Below are 16,598 nucleotides of genomic sequence, written 5' to 3'. Positions count from 1 at the left end.
CAAAAGACGCGCTCCGAGGCCTGCCATTCTTGCACACCCTCGCAGGTGAAGACGGGGAGGCAAATTCATGGAGGAAAGGGGCCACTATAATAATAATAATAATAATAATAATAATAATAATAATAATAATAATAATAATAATAATAATAATTTATTATTTATACCCCACCCATCTGGCTGGGTTCCCCCAGCCACTCTGGGCGGCTTCCAACCAAATACAATAACCTATTAAACATTAAAAGCTTCCCTAAACAGGGCTGCCTTTAGATATCTTCAAAGTTTGGTAGTTATTTCTCTCTTTGACATCTGGTGGGAGGGCATTCCACAGGGCGGGTGCCACCACCAAGAAGGCCCTCTGCCTGGTTCCCTCTAACTTGGCCTCTCACAGCGAGGAAACTGCCAGAAGGCCCTCGGCACCTCAGGGCAGAACGATGGGGGTGGAGACGCTCCTTCAGGTATACTGGACCGAGACTGTTTAGGGCTTTAAAGGTCAGCACCAACACTTTGAATTGTGCTTGGAAATGTACTGGGAGCCAGTGTAGGTCTTTCAAGACTGGGGTTATATGGTCTTGGCAGCCGCTCCCACTCACCAGTCTAGCTGTCGCAGTCTGGATTAATTGTAGTTTCCGGGTCACCTTCAAAGGTAGCCCCACATAGAGCACATTTCAGTAGTCCAAGCGAGAGATAACCAGAGCATGCACCACTCTGGCGAGGCAGTCTGTGGGCAGCTAGGGTCTCAGCCTGCGTACCAGATGGAGCTGATAAAGAGCTGCCCTGGACACAGAATTGACCTGTGCCTCCATGGACAGCTGTGAGTCCAGAATGACTCCCAGGCTGTGCACCTGGTCCTTCAGGGGCAGTTACCCCATTCAGGACCAGGGAGTCCTCCACACCCACCCGCCTCCTGTTCTCCCAAAACAGTGCTTCTGTCTTGTCAGGATTCAACCTCAATCTGTTAGCTGCCATCCATCCATCCATCCATCCATCCATCCTCCAACCACCTCCAGACACTTAATGGCGGTTTATAGATGCTCTGATTATAGCATATATATATATATATATATATATATATATATATATATATATATGGTATATATATATATATATATATATATATATATATATATATATATATATGGTATATATATGGTATATATATACGGTATATATATTTATATGTTTTTTAACATACCATTTTCAACAATAATTAAACATACTTTTACATCTTATTCAAATTATTTTTACTTCCATCAGTCCTGTCTGAAAATTTTCCAATCTAATCTCTTAGTATGCATTTCTTATTTTCCCTATTACATTTCAAACTCATAACCAATATGTCTATCTTTTTCTACTTTGTAACACTTAATATATTTCTCCTTACAAAACTTCTTGTAGTCCTACTAGCGTAATTTGTTGATTACAGTTGCTCTTCAAATGATTCATATACTTCTTCCAATCTTCTGTAAATCTCTGGTCCCGCAGGTTTCGAATCCTTCCTGTCATTTTGTCCAATTCTGCATAGTCCATTAATTTCATCTGCCATTCCTCTTTCGTCGGAATTTCTTCTTGCTTCCATTTCTGGGCTAACAATACTCTTGCCGCTGCTGTTGCATATCAGAACAATTTAACATCTTGCCTACTAATGTCTTAGCCTATAATACCAAGTAAAAATGTTTCTGGTTTTTCTAAGAATGTATATTTCAACATGCTCTGATTATAGCTCGGTTGGTTATAGTGTGGTGCTGATAATGCCAAGGTTGCAGGTTCGAATCCCCGGGACAGCTGCGTATTCCTGAATCGCAAGGGGTTTAGCTAGATGACCCACAGGGCCCCTTTCCAACTCTACAATAGTATGCTTCTAAGAAATAAATTGTCGACTTCCTTAGATGCTCCCATTTGATTTTTTTAAAAAATAAAATAACTTGTGGAACTTTTAATTAGCGCATTGCCGCTCGGACCCCACCCTGCGATGAGGTTTCTCAGGGGAGGATTAGCCGACGTTCACTTTTCACCAGTTTTGCTGAAAAGGTTAATAGTTCAGGGAGTGAAGTTAGTAGCAAACAGAATTCCCCATGGCTAATCCCCCCGCCTTGAAAGGCAACGGAGCTTTTGTGCTGACAACCGAGGGGGAAGGTAATGAGACTCTAGTACATTCTTAAAGCTCGCTTCATTCACTCCTCCCTGAACGAGGCCAAGCAAAAATTAGAGCCTATAGGTGTTTTCCGTGGCTCTTTCACAAGCAGGCCTCCTGACACCAATTAAAGAGATTATGTCATCCGCTGAAAAGAAAAGCCGTAACTTTTGTGTGCTAAAGCCCCGATTAGGGGAGACGGGGTCACCGGGCCCAACAGAATAGTGGGTGACCTTAGCTAAATTAACTTCAGAGCTCAATTCCTAATTAACTGTTTTCAATGAAAGAATGTGTAATTTCAGGCAATTGGCCACAACATTAACTGTTTTTCCAAGAAGTTGAGTAACTAAGCAAGCAGGTGGGGCTTTGTTTGGACTTCCAGGCAATGCAAAAGCTGCAGTCAAGGAGACTGGCAAGACAGGGGGAGGCAAAACAAATGCTTGGGGGAGGTGGGGTGGGGGGAGCAGCACAGGGAACAATTGGAAACGGCGGAACTCCTTGCCACCGGAAGGTAGCCGATTTCAAAAATATTCACCAGGGAAGTAGGTGAACCTGTCTAAATTACGCCCCACGATACATTACTCAAACTAAAATTTGTACTTCTCCGAATTTTGCAGTGCCGTTCTGCAGACATGCAGAAATGCACAGGTAACACGGGTAAATAAATCCATAGATTAGTTAAAGTAACACACAAGATGTATTATAACTGGGGGAAATAGCTTTGCAAAAATGTGCACGTTAGGCAAAATGGCAAAGAAATATGTGTGTATTGGGGGAATTTGGTGCTGAAATGCCCTTGAATTTTCACGAGGACTTAAAAAAATAATGTAAACTTGTGTGGAAATGTGGAGAGCGGACGATTAGAAAATGATAAACTGAAATGGCTAGCTGCACCCCCACCTACAGGGGAGTCAGGGCTCAATGGTAGAGAAGTTGTTTTGTGTGGATAAAGCCCCCGTTTCAAACTTCCTGCACCTCCCTGCCTGCTTGGCCTGCAGATGGAACTCAGGATCAAGGCCTATGATGTTTCTGGGGAGTGAACCAACCATACTGAATTAGAACAATATCCTGCTCTATTCTTTTATTATTACATTTTTTAAAAAAATTATTCACTTGTTGTTTAGTCGTTTAGTCGTGTCCGACTCTTCGTGATCCCATGGACCAGAGCACGCCAGGCACTCCTGCCTTCCACAGCATCCCACACTGTCCAACCATCTCGTCCTCTGTTGTCCCCTTCTCCTTGTGCCCTCCCTCTTTCCCAACATCAGGGTCTTTTCCAGGGAGTCTTCTCTTCTCATGAGGTGGCCAAAGTACTGGAGCCTCAGCTTCAGGATCTGTCCTTCCAGTGAGCACTCAGGGCTGATTTCCTTAAGAATGGATAGGTTTGATCTTCTTGCAGTCCATGGGACTCTCAAGAGTCTCCTCCAGCACCATAATTCAAAAGCATCAATTCTTCGGTGATCAGGCTTCTTTATGGTCCAGCTCTCACTTCCATACATCACTACTGGGAAAACCATGGCTTTAACTATACGGACCTTTGTTGGCAAGGTGATGTCTCTGCTTTTTAAGACACTGTCTAGGTTTGCCATCGCCTTTCTCCCAAGGAGCAGGCGTCTTTTAATTTCGTGACTGCTATCACCATATTACTTATCACATTTTAATTCATAAAAATGTCTGCCTCGCCCTTCACTGCCAGCGAATCCCAGGGCTAGGTCCATCATAAGCAGATAATAAAATCACTGAGATAATGTCAAATCCCCCATGGAACAACCTAAGAGCTTTCGCTCGCTTAATCTGCTCCATCCTAATAATACAACATGATCTCATATAGTTCCACTTTATTCTGCACTTGTCAGACCTCACCTGGAATTCTGTGTCCAGTTAGGGAAGGGGTCTGCAACCTTTAAGACAAAAAGAGCCACTTGGACCTGTTTCCGAAGAAAAAAAAACTGGGAGCCGCAAAACTCGTCATTATAAAAATAACTTTTTTGTCACTTCTTTTTATTATTTCTTTGTTTGACCCCTCAGAAGTACTCCTCCTCATAGAAATAAACGTTAAATTAACAAGTTACCTTTTTTTGTTTGTGTGTTCTTCACTCCCCTTCAAAACAGTGACCAGTGTACATGCCCCCTTTCAATGCAGTGACCAGCGTACATGCCCCTTACAATGTAGCGGGCAGGTGGGCGGGAAGGTGACGTCGGGACGGTGCGTGACTAACGCACGCACCGCCCCCATGCGATGTCACAGCCAGTACAGCGCCCGCCACAGTGGGAAGTGTCAGGGCGCACAATGCGCCTCCTCCCCTCACTAGTATCCGCCCCGGAGCCGCGGCAAAGGTGCAAAAGAGCCACATGTGGCTCCGGAGCTGCGGGTTGCAGACCCCTGAGTTAGGGGCATCACACTATTAGAAGGATACAGTCAAATTGGAATGGATTTAGGTTTACCCGGACCCTGAGATCATCGTTTGAGGCCCTCCTTCATGTGCCTCCTCCATGTGAGGTCCAGAGGGTGGCAACACGAGAACAGGGCCTTCTTTGCAGTGGCTCCCTGTCTGCGGAATGCTCTCCCCAGGGAATTTTGCCTGGTGCCTTCATTACACACCTTTAGGCACCAGGCAAAAGCATTCCTCTTCAATCAGGCCTTGGGCTGCTTAACATCTTATAACCTTTTAAATGTATTAGTGGGGGAGGTTATTGGTTTGTGGGGGGGGGGGGTTGTTCTTGGTTTTGTTAAGTATTTTGTGTTTTTATCTTGTATTTTTATGTGAACCACCTTGAGATCTACGGATGAAGGGCGATATACAAATTTAATAATCATTTTGAAAGACAGTCAGGGTATCTATGTATACGTAGGTGTACATAGATGTATACATGCGCCAGTGCCTTATACAGAGTCAGTCCAATCTAGCTCCAGCCACACCTGTAGATTAACTCCAGAACCTTCTGTATGTTTCACTTTTGAGCGACAGCCCCTCCTGTCTCATTTATGGAAGACGGGTTTTTCAATGGATATGAGCCAAAGATGGCTAAATGGAGCCTGCATGTACAGGAGAAGCCTACCTCAGAATATCAGGTGCTGGGGAGCTCCCAGAGGCACCAGACTGGCCTTTGTTTCTAACAGATTTCAGGAGTATTTGAAACAATGACCAGTGCACACCTTTGAAATGTTAGAAAGGTCAGACGTTAGTGAGTGAATTGCAAGAGAAGTTCCGGATTTCTACAAGGTGTGCATCTCCTCCGACCCAGTTCCATTTCTCTAGTTGCTGGTGTGTTAATTCCAAGCAGAGCTTCGTAGAACTTAACTCTACAAAGGTATTTAATTTCAGCTTTCAGAGCCATTTTTCCAAGTCCCTGAGACAAGGTATGGGAGCCTCCTAGTGTTCAGTTGCGGTTCAGTATATTAAAACACCGTTCAGATGCTTCTAAGCGTCATTCCCCATCAATATTCCTACACAGAGAACTGGCAAATTCAGTGTTGCGGGAGTTTCGAGATCATCAAAGGAGGTGTTATGCCACTCTTTCCAGTGCATTGCATCATAGTTTTCGTTGTCACAAAAAATCCAGCCTTTTGCAAAAGCAGGTTTGTTTCACAAAAGTTGTGGCAAGAGGTCCTATAGGCTGAATGAGCAGAAGAGCATAGGAGTGGGATCTTGCTCTAGATGTGATCTTGTTCAATACATGGTTTGATAAGGAGGAGATCCTTAGGGTGGATAATCCTCCCCCCCCCCCCCGTTTGCATTTTGCACTTTCGAAATCAAATCTGCACTTCTGAAACCAAGATGCAAACCCCAGCCCTCTAAAAATGCCACAAACCTAGACAGAAGAGTTTGCTGGGTGGGTGGGTTAGCACCACCATGCTGGTTTCCTAGCAGGTGAGCCACGGTTGCTTACCAGGAAATGGAGGGATGAAGTGGCAGAGAGGTAGACAGGGTGCAAAAGCCAATTCTGTGTTCCTGCTAGGGCTTTTGCACCATGCTGACCTCCCTGCCTCCTGCTAAGAAACAGTGATCCATTTACCAAAAAGGTTGCACAGTGGCTCCACCCCACCTGCTAAGCTGTTTCTGGCTAAATTAATGGAGGAGGGAGTAAACCAGGGTCGCAAGGTGATTTTGGACTACAACTCCCATCATCCCTAGCTAGCAGTGGTCTTTTTTTAATAATAAATTTTTTATTGGTTTTACAACATTTTTTTAAACAATACAAACAAATAAAAAGACAAACAAACACGTATAATTTCGTAACCTTATTTTCATAACCCTCATTTCTCGGACTCCCCCATACCTCCCCTTTCTGCATCCCAATTTCCAAAATTATTTCAGCAACTTCTAAGTAATTTTATCAAATATGTGCCCTCTTAGTTTTTTCTTCGGCTTAATCTTATGTCACTGTAATCCCTTTTTCTTTCTCAACACCTCGACATTTTAACATTCATCAATTTTATAATAGTTCTTAAGATAAACTTTGAATTTCTTCCAGTCCTCTTCCACCGTCTCTTCCCTCTGATCACGGATTCTGCCAGTCATCTCAGCCAATGTCATATAGTCCATCACTTTCATCTGCCATTCTTCCAGGGTGGGTAGATCTTGTGTCTTCCAATACTTCGCGATGAGTATTCTTGCTGCTGTCGTAGCATACATAAAAAAAGTTCTATCTTTCTTTAACACCAATTGGCCGACAATGCCCAAGAGAAAGGCCTCTGGTTTCTTAGGAAAGGTACATTTAAGTACTTTTTTTCATTTCATTATATATCATCTCCCAGAAGGCCTTAATCTTTGGGCACGTCCACCAAAGGTGGTAAAAAGTACCTTCAGATTCTTTACATTTCCAGCACTTGTTATCAGGCAAATGGTAAATCTTTGCTAGCTTAACTAGCTAGCAGTGGTCAGGGATGATAGGAACTATAGTCCAAAAAGCAGCTGGAGACCCAAGTTAGGGAAACCCTGCTTTAAATGGTTAAAACAACCCCACTACTTCTATTTTTTATGCATAATAATAATAAAAATAATGGCTGTTATTGAAATATTTATCCTCTGCCTTGCCATTTTTAAAAAAAGTGTTCCAGGTGGCTTTAAAAGTGCTAGTTTATAGCTATTCACATACATTCAGATCTCTCTTGAGGTCATTATCACAGTCATCGTAACCTATTGCAGATAAAAGACGCGTCTTTGACTCTCTAACAAACATGAGAGCAGACAAGGTCCTTGCCTTGAACGCCGCACAGTCTAACTCACAGAGACACAATATTGTCTTCAGCATGGGAACACAGGGAGATGCTCCCGTTCTCTGCCCCTGGGACATAGGCAACCAAAATCTTCTTCACAGAGATATGCAGAGGTGCGGATGGGAGATCAGAATCGGTGGCATCATCAGGGCAGGAAGTCCAGGGCCCTACTCAGCAATGAGCCTCTTAAAGCACCAGAGCAGCTGACCACATTTTGGATAGCTCCGTTGGTTAGAACATGCTGGCGCTGATAATGCGAAGGTTGAATATTTCTGCATTGCAGGGGGTGGGACTCAGCCACTCAGGGTCCCTTCCAACTCTATGAAGAAAATGAAGACATAACCATTCTTCTTCTTCTTCCTCCTTCTCCTCTTCTTCTTCAGCGATCTCCTGTAGCCAAGTAAGATTGTCTTCCATAAACACGGTTTTAACAATGAATCCGTAAGTGACTGTGGAGGCCAATTCTGGATCCACACGTCCTTCCACAGTGGGGACATTGGTTTCCAGGCGGGAGTTGGTCACGGTGTGGATTTTCCAAGCGTGCCTTCCTCTGAACACGTTTCTCCCTTGCGTCCTGAGTTCAAGTGTCTTCAAAGACCATGACACCTTTGGCAAAGGCTGTTCTCCAGCTGGAGCGCTCACAGGCCAGTGTTTTCCAATTGTTGGTGTTTATACTACATTTTTAAAGATTTGCCTTGAGAAACCTCTTTTGTTGACCACCAGCATTACGCTTTCCATTTTTAAGTTCGGAATAGAGTAGTTGCTTTGGAAGACGATGATCAGGCATCCGCACACTTGACCAGAGTAAAAAAAAATCACTTAACTGCAGCACTGATCCAAATCAAAGAGCTGAGACAATCCTGCATGATGGCAAGCTAATTATTTTTTTAAAAAGTTGAGCATCTTCACCTACTAGGAAATTGTCTTGCCTGCTCCACGAGGCATTTAGAAAAATCCCAACCTATTGGGTCAAAATAATTGAAAGTGCATCTTCGAATTCCCCCTTTCTGCACTGAATTATGGGCACACAGGAAACTGTACCAGATCAGGCAAAAGAAGAAGAAGAAAAAGAACAAAGATCCCAATCCTTGGGGGACTCCACGTCCTATTTCTCTCCAGTTTGAGATTTCTACTCTCCAACCCCTCCGGCCACCCATCTAATTGCCGCAGACCAGACAGCCCCAAGCAGATGACGTCGACTTCCTAGGCACTAGAATCCTCCGCTGCCTGGGCTGCCAAGTGCCTCAGATGCTCAGCGACATAATTCATTGGGTCCAATTGCCACAATGGCACAGCTGAGTCGGAAGTAATAGTTGCTGATCGCGCCTCCGACTGAGCCAGAATCCCTCATAACACATGAAACAACAGCCGTGCGCACGGAAGACGCAGAGGTCAGACAAAGCCAAGGAGATGGGGGCTGGGGAGGCGCATGACAGAAAGCATTATTCTAATGGCTCTTCCTGATCAGAGCAGAGCAACTGTGTCGCAGTTGCTGTTATTGCGGTTACCTGAATCCGGCCGCTCCATTTGCAACGTGTAACAGGCCCTATTTGTGCTCGCGACGGTTTGCGACAAGCTCGCACGCCCAGCTTACAACACATTTCCATTTACCCCATCGAGTCTAAACACGGCAGGCCTGCTCCCCTGGCAGCTACCCGGTAGGCCTCTCGGAAATCGCAAGCACGGCGCTGACAAGGTTTATCTCTTAGGAGCATCTTCAGAACAAAAGCATTTCTGGCTCGGCCTTGAATAAAAACACCGCCGTCTTGACAAAAGAGTGTTCAGAGCAGAGGGTTGTTAGGCACAAATGGGTGTCGTTCAGCACTGGTGCGTGAGGACGGGGGGGGGGGGGAGCAAAAACACAGAAAGAGACATGGATGCGCAAGTAAACTGTCCCCTTTCCCAGCTGCAGCACTCACAGTTTCCTGCTCTTTAGTGGCAGGCGGAACCTTTGACTGTGACGGAAGGTCTTTCCATGCCTTCATAATCGCCACTCTCTCCATTAATCACAGAGTTAAGGCAATAATAATAATATACCACTCTTAATCAAAAGTTCTCAGGGCATGATAAAAGTCTGAAAATTTATCAGGACAGGTTATTTTTTCTGTAAGTAATTTTTTATTTGATTTTCAAAAATATAAACATACAACAAAAACTCAGGGTCCCGAGATCGTTCTGAATCTCCTGGCTCCCCCCCCCCCGATCCCTTCCATGGGTCCTATTGGTAATATTTTCATCTGTACAGTGGTACCTCGGGTTAAGTACTTAATTCGTTCTGGAGGTCTGTTTTTAACCTGAAACGGTTCTTAACCTGAAGCACCACTTTAGCCAATGGGGCCTCCTGCTGCTGCTGCACCGCTGGAGCACGATTTCTGTTCTCATCCTGAAGCAAAGTTCTTAACCCGAGGTACTATTTCTGGGTTAGCGGAGTCTGTAACCTGAAGCGTATGTAACCTGAAGCATATGTAACCTGAGGTACCACTGTATATCAATACTTCTCCGATTTTTTGTCTTTCTAAATTATCCATACGTTCCATTATATTCCAAGTGTGGTTAAAATCCTGCCAGTGTTTTAACCTGCTTACAATGATCTCGTATATAAATTACAAACTTTTCCCATTCCTTTTTAAAGTTGCTGTCTTCTTGATTTCTGAGCTTCCCTGTTAATTTTGCCATTTTGGCATAGTCCATCAACTTTTGCCATTCTTCTCTAGTCGGTGTTGTCTCTTCCTAAGTTATTTGTTGTTTACTGTTGTAATAATTCTTTTCTCAAAATTTATCTTCTGTACCTTGAAAATAAAAACTATCTATCTATCTATCTATCTATCTATCTATTTATCTATCTATTTGTCTATATCTAGGCAGTTCACAGAATAAAATACAAGATAAAACACCAGTAAATTATTAAACCAAGACAACAAAACAATACCCCCCACACGTACACTTAAAAGGCTGTAGGATATTAATGAGCCCAAGACCTGGTTAAAGAGAAATGTTTTTGCCTGGCACCTAAAAATATATAAAGGCACAGGCGAACTCCCTGGGGAGAGCATTCCATAGACAGGGAGCCACTGCAGAGAAGGCCCTGTTCTCGTGTTGAAGCCCTCCGGACCTCACATGGAAGAGGCACACAAAGAAGGACCTCAGAGGATGGAGGCAGAATATGGGATGTATATATAGGAATGCGGGTGGTGCTGTGGGTTAAACTACAGAGCCTAGGACTTGCCAATCAGAAGGTCGGTGGTTCGAATCCCCGCGACGGGGTGAGATCCTGTTGCTCGGTCCCCGCTCCTGCCAACCTAGCAATTTGAAAGCACGTCAAAGTGCAAGTAGATAAATAGGTACCGCTCTGGCAGGAAGGTAAACGGCGTTTCCGTGCGCTGCTCTGGTTCGCCAGAAGCGGCTTAGTCATGCTGGCCACATGACCCGGAAGCTGTACGCCGACTCCCTCAGCCAATAAAGCGAGATGAGCACTGCAACCCCAGAGTCGGCCACCACTGGACCTAATGGTCAGGGGTCCCTTTACCTTTTTTATATAGGGAGAGGCATAACACCAGAGCGGCCCAAGCACTCATCAGCAACAAGATGCAAACTGAGGAATTTTTGTCTGTTGGGATGCGAAGATGATAAAGGAGGATGTATTTATTACAGCGGTACCTCTAGTTACGAACTTAATTCGTTCCAGAGGTCCATTCTTAACCTGAAACTGTTCTTAACTAGAGGCGTACTTTTGCTAATGGGGCCTCTTGCTGCTGCTGCTGCACCACAGGCACACGATTTCCATTCAGCTCCAAAGATACTAAAGTCTAGCTTAAAATGGAAATGGAAAGAGATGAAAGAGTAAGAATGTGCCCAGGCAGGTAGAAGAATATATAGCTATGCCTTCCCACATCAGGGCACAGTGGGAATGTCTCTCACAGAGTCCTCTCTAGCAAGTTTACAGAAAAACTCTGAGTTTCCGCTCCTATCATGTGCCTATCTGGCAAAACATAACTTGTTGGTTTGACTGCATTAAATATCCCACAGAATACCTCAAGGACTGCCTCTCCACATATGAACCAACCTGGACTTTGCAATGATCATCTGAGGCCCTCCTTTTTGTGGCTGCTCCACCAGAGGTCCGGAGGGCGGCAACATGAAAATAGGCCTTTTCTGTGTTGGCTCCCCGTTTGCGGAATGCTCTCTCCAGGGAGATTCGCCTGGTGCCTTCATTATATCTCTTTCAGTGCCAGCCAAAAACGTTTCTCTTCAACCAGGTTTTCAGCTGATTAACATTTTATGGTCTTTTAAATGTATTTGTGGGAGGTGGGGTTATTGGTTTGTTTCTGGTTTAATACAGATTTTGTATTTTTCTGCTGTGAACCGCTCTGGGCTCTTCGGATGAAGGGAGGTATACAAATTCTGACAGCAGCAACAACAAAACAACAACAACAGGGTCAAAGCTCCAGGACAGCCACAAGTGCTGCTCATACAACAACAACAACAGCAATTCATTTATCACTTTATTTGTAAAAAAAAGTCTTAAAGCTATCAAATATTTTTAAAAATGCATGAACATAAAATTAATTAAAAGCAAAGCAAAATAAAACAAAACAAAGCCCAATGACAATACGTAGGGCAAGTCCTATACCATCCCACTAAAAGTTCAGCACCACAACAGAGGCTACCCACCCCTCAAAGTCTGGATGAATAAAAAAAATTTTGGACGGGCACCTAAAAATGGACAACGATGGCACCTAGCCCATTTCCTTGGGAAGAGCCTCTGCAAGTAGGGGGCCACCACTGAAAAAGCCCATTATTGTATAACCACCCTCCACACCTTCCCTCCACATGGAAGGGCCTCTGATGAAGACGGCAGATTATAAACCATGAGTGCAGAGGGCAAGAACCCCTTGCCTTTGCGTGTCAAGACCCCGCAACCACCCCCTCGTTGAAATGAAACACACAGGACACCAATATTAGGTTAATGTTATTGGGCAAATTTTGGCCACAACTTTATTGATTACAGAATGTGAGCGGTATTGGCTTAGGTATTGAATGGACCCGACTATATCTGACTCCTGCTCATTGTGCAGGGAGTCCGGTAAGGGTAAACTACCAGAAGGGTAAACCACCAACTCAAGCTCCCCCTGGTGTTCCCGTCGGGGGTCGAGTCATGGCCCTAGCCTCCGACCCGCGCTTCGGACCAGATCCACACCCCCAGATTCCTTTAACGGGATACCCTTAAGCTTGGAGGGGCAGGTGACAATGCCTAACCGCAAAACCTTACAAAGTTGCCTAACCGCAAAACCTTACAAAGTTGTGACGGTTGCTACCAGGTAGGCGAAAACCAAATGGCCCCATGCCAATTTTGCCAAGTGGAAAAATTCCTACCAGGCCCCTCAACGGCGACCAACCGAGGTCCATAGCAAGGCCAAGAAGAAAAACCTGCAAAAAAGGGAGGGAGGGAGGGAGGGAGATCGAAGAGGCTCCCGCCTTGGCTTAAATGGTCCCAGCCACGCCCCAACCAGCCAGCGGATTGGCTGGCTGGTCGCTGACGCGGCCGGGATCCCCTGGGCAACGCGGGACTTCATCCCCGCGCCCGGAGGAGAGTGGGTGGCCATGCGGTCCACCACAACTCCTCCCCACGGTGTAGTGGAGCGGACATCCTTGTCTCTAGGGTTATCCTACTGCGGTTCAGAGAAATATCTCCATTTCTGAAGAGCTTGGCGTTTCCACTGTCGCTCAGCTGCACCGTCATTATTTAGTGGGCTGTATTTAAAGGGCTCCCCAAGCATGTTAGCAAAACCAAACACATCTTAGCAATAAATCAGACGGGGGAAATCCTACTTCACCGCCGTTAAGTGGGTCCTGCAAAGATAAGGTTCTTTAAAGGTCACGTTTTGAGAACCTCTCTTTCTTCTCCCTCCCCTTGTCGGCGGTGGTTGTTGCTCAGAAAGATCGGCGGTTCCTGACCTTGACAACAATGCCCCCGAGGGTTAGCGACAACCCCTTCTGTATCAATGCACATGGCGAGAGCCTCGTGGGGGTTGCACGCCTTTGATAGCAGGCAGCCTGGCTTTTCTTGACAACTCTCCGAGCAAAAAGATTTAATCCATCTCTCCCAATGTGAACTGGATCGCACTCCGCTGACATTGGATCCCTTGCCCCAGGGAGAACCAAGCTGGGTGCTGTGTGGTTGTATTAGTGTGACTTTAATGGCTAAGCAGGGCAACCGGGCTTGACAAGAACTAAATAATACAAGCAGGGCGGGGGGGGGAGAGTAACATACCAAAGTCTATGGATTTCCTGGCATGCTAAAATATTGAAAGCCAACAAGACCGAAAGCTGTGGGTGAGCTAGGTTTCAGCTCCTTGTTAGGATGTAAACAAGAGAAGATCTCCCCCAACCAACTCTTAGTACTGGAGGGGGTTCGCAGACACCAGGAATTATCTTATCCTCCAATAACTGCAATTTGCATTTCAAATGTGAAATGTGATTTCAGTCTGAGCGTTTTAGACATATGGGCATCTCCTGCTTAGTTTGGAAGAGTGAAATCTCCTAAGCTGCCCAAAATTGGCTAGGAAAACATACTTTGAATGGCATCGATCAGATGCCATCAGATCAGAGTGGCTGCGGAAACCCAGCCAGGCAGGCGGGGTATAAATAATAAATTATTATTATTATTATTATTATTATTATTATTATTATTATTATTATTATTGCTTAAGTATGCCATTCCATCGCATGTGCCAGATATCCAATGCCAACCACTGTAAAAATACTGAATCTCCAATGGTTATTCAAGGATTCGAGAATTCAGAGGTAATTTTAAGGAGTAGATTTGGGAGCAGATTCTAGGTTGCAGCGTACAGATGGAAAAAAGAGTAGTCTAAAAAGGGAGGGAGGGCCAGCCTGCTCAAAAGCACAGCATTGATGGAAGCAAAGTTTTCAGGAGGGGGGTGGAGGGGCTTCTGTTCTTCATCTTCCAACACCCACCAGGTGCAACGCTAAAAAACTGGACAAAAGCAAGGAGATTTCTCAGGAAAGAAGCCAAAAGCCAAATAGTGTTAGTTCAATCAAAAGGAGACTTCCGGGTAGAATCTTTCTTCCTGCTGCATCAGATCTCGTTCCAACACAGTCATGAATAATCACCTGGATTTTTGGCCCATCTTCGGCTCCCCTTCCCACCGACCCCATTTCAAGGAAGCAATTAATAGCACCAGGTGCAACTCTTCTGCCTCATCTCCCAGGACTTTCCCATTGTACACGGCTGAGGTCCCCACCTCCAGAATTCCTTTGCAGAAGCCTCTTTCCCTTGGTGTGGCACTTCATCGCCGAGGACCTCAGCACAGTGGGAAAGGAAATTGAATGTGGCCACGCTCACAAAGGAGTTACGCTTCCTGCCTCAAGTTCCCCCTCCCCACCCAGTGGCCCGAGGGCACGATTTGCTTCATCTAGTTGTGCCACAAAGCTGGAGTTCTTTGCTTGTTTATTTAAAAGAAAGCAGCAGTGGGAGAAAAGCACAGTGTAAACTTGCAATCGGGTTTAATTCTTGCACTTTGCACAGCCAGGTTCGCTAGCAATGACCACCACGACTAACAGCTGAAATTAAGAAATCAATTTCTTATGCTGAAGATGTGCCCAGCCAGCTCAGACAAAGGTGGTCCTTTTCGTGGTAAGGCATCTGAAACAGCACACAGCATTCCCAGTGTGGTCTCACCATATATTTGGATAATGGCCTTACGGTATTGGCAGATTTTCCTTTCCCAGTGATCCCTCACGTGGGATTCTTCTTCTTCACAGGTGCCACAGTGGATCAACATTTTCATCAAATGATCCACTAACCAGTAGGTTTCCAAGCACAGTTCTAAGTGTTGGTGCTGACCTTTAAAGCCCTAAACGGCCTCGGTCCAGTATACCTGAAGGAGCATCTCCACACCCATCGTTCAGCCCGGACACTGAGGTCCAGCTCCAAGGGTTTTCTGGCAGTTCCCTCACTGTGAGAAGTGAGGTTACAGGGAACCAGGCAGAGGGCCTTCTCAGTGGTGGCTCCTGCCCTGTGGAACACCCTCCCATCAGATGTCAAAGAGATAAACAACTACACAACTTTTAGAAGACATCTGAAGGCAGCGCTGAATTGGGAAGTTTTTAATGTTCAACGTTTTATTGTGTTGCTAATATTTTGTTGGAAGCCATGAGATGGGAGGATGGAAGAGGCTGTCATTATGTGTCAGGCACTATAGGACTGCAGTGACAGCCTCCTTTGGCAATCTGACCCTTGCCACCCACTCCGCAATTATAAAAATGACATGTAGCTGCCATCATCTAATCATGCTAACCACAAGACTGCTTCACTCTTATTGAAAGAATCCCAGTATCTAGAGAAGAAGCAACATTTTAGTATTGCGTTTGTCTGAGCTGGCACAGGTTGGTCAAGTGTGAATGAAACAAAGGCACAGATTCTGAATGAAAAATGAAATTTATTTCAGGAAAGCGCAGCTTACTTGGAACTAAAATTTAAAAGTCCACTTTTAAAAAATGTAACAGAGAGGCATAAAAATAGAATTCCAAAACATTCCTTAGGCCAGTTTTCACCAAACTGGCATCATCCAGATGTTTTTGACTACTACTCCATCCATCCTAGGCAGTTGTGTTATATTCCTAAACCTCTGGAGGGTACCAGCTTTGTAAAGGCTGCTACAGGCATTTCTCCTTTCCGTGTCCATACTTAAATCCTAGCGCCTTCACAAAATTCCCAGCATGTTCCCATCTTATTTTATATTCCCCTCCCGTCTTTGAAGTGACCGCACTGGAGATGGGGAATATGGGCTCAGAGATCACACACCTTTCGATACATAATCTCTGAGTCCAGACCCTTCCCCTTGTTGTTGTTGTTGTTTAGTTGTTTAGTCGTGTCCGACTCTTCGTGACCCCCTGGACCAGAGCATGCCAGGCACTCCTGTCTTCCACTGCCTCCCGCAGTTTGGTCAAACTCATACTGGTAGCTTCGAAAACACTATCCAACCATCTCGTCCTCTGTCGTCCCCTTCTACTTGTGCCCTCCATCTTTCCCAATATCAGGGACTTTTCCAGGGAGTCTTCTCTTCTCACGAGGTGGCCAAAGTATTGGAGCCTCAGCTTCACGATCTGTCCTTCCAGTGAGCACTCAGGGCTGATTTCCTTCAGAATGGATAGGTTTGATCTTCTTGCAGTCCATGGGACTCTCAAGAGTCTCCTCCAGCACCATAATTCAAAAGCATCAAT

This window comes from Podarcis liolepis (genome assembly GCF_965112155.1).
Source record: "Podarcis liolepis genome assembly, chromosome: 1".
Taxonomy (NCBI): domain Eukaryota; kingdom Metazoa; phylum Chordata; class Lepidosauria; order Squamata; family Lacertidae; genus Podarcis; species Podarcis liolepis.
Note: the sequence above shows the minus strand (reverse complement) of the source record.